We start from the raw sequence: 4,099 nt of genomic DNA, 5'->3' as shown, positions 1-4,099 counted from the left end.
TTAATAATTTGAACACGAAATATTATAAATAATAGTACTTGATAGTTTTTAATTTTATTTTAGAAATGAATACTAAAAAAAAATTCTCAGTTTCAATTTTTTTTTTTTTTGATAATAGCACAGATATTAAAATGAGGATAATTATGAAATATTTGTGACACAAATTAGATTACAATTCCATCATAAACAATACTGTTAATAATTAAATAATATGTGATATAATATAACAATAATTGAATTTTTTTAAAATTCCAATTAATCGATTAGTTAAGTTTGTTCGTTGTTTTTTTCTCCTTCCTTCTTTTTTCTTGAAAAAAATAAATCCGGAAGCAATCATTTTGGAAATTCTCATTTAACAATAAATTACTTCATTTGCAAAATGACAGGAAATGTAACATTTACATTATAAATGTTCAAATACAACTAATTGTTGCTTCTTTTTTTTAAACTTTAACCAAGAAATTCAAATTCAAATTATATCGTATTACAACTTCTTTAAGCATTACATATATACTTTTGAAAATTTTATCTCCTGTCAAAATTTTAACGACAAACTCTGAAAAAGAAAATAAATTAATCGATACTTACTATCTTATACATCATTATTTACTATCTTATATATCATTACTTAATATCTTGTACATCATTACTTAATATCTTATACATCATCGCTTAATATCTTATACATCATTACTTAATATCTTATACATCATTACTTAATATCTTGTACATCATTACTATCTTATACATCATTACTTAATATCTTATACATCATTACTTAATATCTTGTACATCATTACTTACTATCTTATACATCATTACTTACTATCTTATATATCATTATTACTTATAGCTGAATATATATTATTCTACTTTTTTAACTTCCTTTTTTTTTCTTTTTTTATTGAAAGGGATAAATCAGGAAGAAATCAAATCCAGAAGGATATTTCAGTTAATCAGTGCCTATGTATCACTATTCATTACGATTCCGTGAAAATAAAAAATAAAAAGTTAATCGATAATTCATACTTATGCATTACTATCTTATTACGTATCATTATCCTTTATAATTCTAATAAAACTATGATATTTATCATGTTATGGTACTTTTATTAACTCTGAAACCATATTGATTTTTAGGTAAATATTCTTCTGAGATATGGGATATTAATTTATTCAAAAGTATTCATGCAAGAATTTTACCAATTGTAGAGAGTAAAATAATACCTTGGTATTTATTTCTTCTTGTATAAAATGATAATGATTGACGACATCACGGAGATCTATTGGTAGTTTAACTTTTCCCCCAATATCACACAATAAACTTGTGAAACTTAACGATCCTCTACATACTTTTAAATCTCAGGTGATCTCATCTTATTAACCTTAATTACTGTACCAGTTTTTACCTGCTTTATGGCCTTGAATATTTTTTGTCATAGTGAAGAGGTGTATATCTAATCCGTTTCTCACTAATTATTATGTTAATCTGAGTAGCATTGAAGAGACTCTGAAAATGTTGGTGTTTTGGTCAGTGAGAATATCTTTGACCATTTATATTGAGTAGGAAGCTTTGGACGTGATGTTTAATCCATGCAATAATACTTTTATAGCCTTTATGGTCACTTAAATATGCGCATAGTTAAGTTAAGTTGTTTATGCTAAGTTAATTTATCAATTGTTTTGTTGAAGTTTATGTAAGATAAAAGACTATTTTCCTTACATGGCTAAATAATTGAGAAATGCTTGATGAGTAGCTCTCTTCTTTGTCAACAATTCCTGTCAACAATTCTTGATTATTTTCATCTAATCAATCTTTGTCTTTTTTAGAGAAGAATTCTATGAATTCTTTGGAAGGTTATAAAAGGATGCTATTTTAAAACCAAAAAATTTTAAAAGAAAAAAAAGTTGCCAAAAATATTTCAGGAAAGGAATACGCGGGATGATCAGTAAATCCAGTCTGAAAAATAAGATTGTTAACTTTAAGCCTCGTTCCTTAAAAGTCTATCTCTTTTAGTTTTAATTGCAAATTGGAAGTTATTGCATTGTACAAGATGATGATATCATTCGGATATGAACAATATCACAAATGGTTTCTTTGATATGCACTAAGATATAGTAGTCGATGAGGTACTTGGATCAAGCATGTATCCAGATTGTTGTTTTACTACTTAAAGATATAGTAGTCGATGAGGTACTTGGATCAAGCATGTATCCAGATTGTTGTTTTTGACTACTTAAGGATACTGTTTGTGATGGTGAGCTGCTGCTCTTCACAAAACTTCAACAGAAACCGTTATTGCAGTTTGCAAACGCTATGCTTACCTAATATTCCTTATTAACTTCAAAAGTTAGATCTAATTTTATCTAGTCTGGCATTGAAGTTACCAAAGGTTATGATCTTATCATCTGCAGGAATCTTTTGGATAACGTGACGTATGTTGATGTAGAATTTTGTCTTTGGCCAATGGATTAGGTTTGCAGATTTGGGACATATATCTGAAGAGAACAATATATTGCTTGTTGTGTAGTGGGAGGGTTAAGGCGATAGTGAGATCGAAATGACTTGTCAGCAAATTTTCAAGTTTGAAAACGATAAAGTTTTTAATCATGAAGCCAACTCTTGAAATGTGACCTTCAGTTCTGCCCAATACAGTATGTAGCCGATACCATGTTCTTTGATGCTATCATTTTCATGAAAACGAACATCGCTGAGAGCAGTATCGATGTTGACAATTCATGGATAATTAGAGCAGAATGACCGCACAGAACGTCCACATCCAAATTATCAAGCATGGTTCTAATTTCCCAATATACGAGTATCAATCTGGACACAGTTTTAGAAGCAGTTATATGTTATTGTCGTTTTGTCTTTGTTCGCGTTAGCCGAAGTTAGCCAACCAAGTGGAGATGAGTTTTGGTTAGGCCACCTTTTCTAGGCTCCTCTCCTTATGGAACAAGCCAGCACTCTCCTTGGAAAAGGTTGTTTGGTCATTCAGGATGTTGCCGAATAAGGCTGTAATCTCCGAGATCAGTCTCAGAAACTACTTGCATGGAAAGTTGGGTCCAGTCCACCTTATCATCTGCCATTTCGATCCTTCGCCTGTCGCTACAAGGCTGCACAAATTTGGATATGTCTTTCGAGCCTACACAATGGCTTTTTCAATGAAGACATAACGTACGCGAAATAGCCTATCCTTTACTTCTGCGACTCATTTGCTAGAGCCAAGCAAACCTTGACGGTAACAGCGAATCTTCAGAACGAATGTTACCTAGAGTATCCTTCTGTGAGATGAATGGCCTTACAGAGTTAACCAAGCTTCATCAGCTCGTTTATCCTTCTGTTCTTCTCCTAAGTATCGTTACCACGAGGCTAGAGAGCCCACTCTATGAGTGGACACAGTTCTACCTGATCATTCAATTGAGATCTATCTTGTCATGTATAATCCTAACTGAAGCATATACCACCACCAATATAGTTCATAGCTTCTTCATAAGAGCACATAAGTTTTTCCTCGCAACAAGGAGATGTCCATGAAGATCGAATATATGGAAAAGTAGTTAATCGATACTTGCGGATGACTTTATCTCATAACTCTAAGAGAAAACAATTAATCGATACATATGTACTATATTATCTGTTTAAAGAATGAACATTTCAAATTGTATGAATTTTTTTTTTAACATTAACAAACAAATGAAAATATTGTGGATGTCATTGTTTATATTTTTAAAAATTAAAACAATTAATAAAAGATATTTCCAATATTATATTAAACAAAAATAGACATATACTAATATTTACTGATGAAAAGAAGTTGTACGTATAAAAAAAAAAGAAAACTGATAAACACTGATAAAGACTAGAAATATACTGATAAAAAGAAATTGTACGTATATTAATATATACTGATAGAAAGAATTGTGCATGTATTGATATATATATTGATAAAACTAAAAATATACGATAAAAAAAAAAATTGTACAACTAGAAAAAAGAATTGAAAAAGTAAAACTTGGGTGAAATATAAAAAGTAAGGGAAGATGAGAGGGTGAAAAAAAAAAAACGTAAAAAAGAAACATAATATTTAATTATTGG

Source organism: Loa loa (genome assembly GCF_000183805.2).
Source record: "Loa loa unplaced genomic scaffold supercont3.372, whole genome shotgun sequence".
NCBI classification, from domain to species: Eukaryota; Metazoa; Nematoda; class Chromadorea; order Rhabditida; family Onchocercidae; genus Loa; species Loa loa.
The sequence above is the reverse complement of the archived record's forward strand: the minus strand, read 5'-3'. Positions refer to the sequence as shown.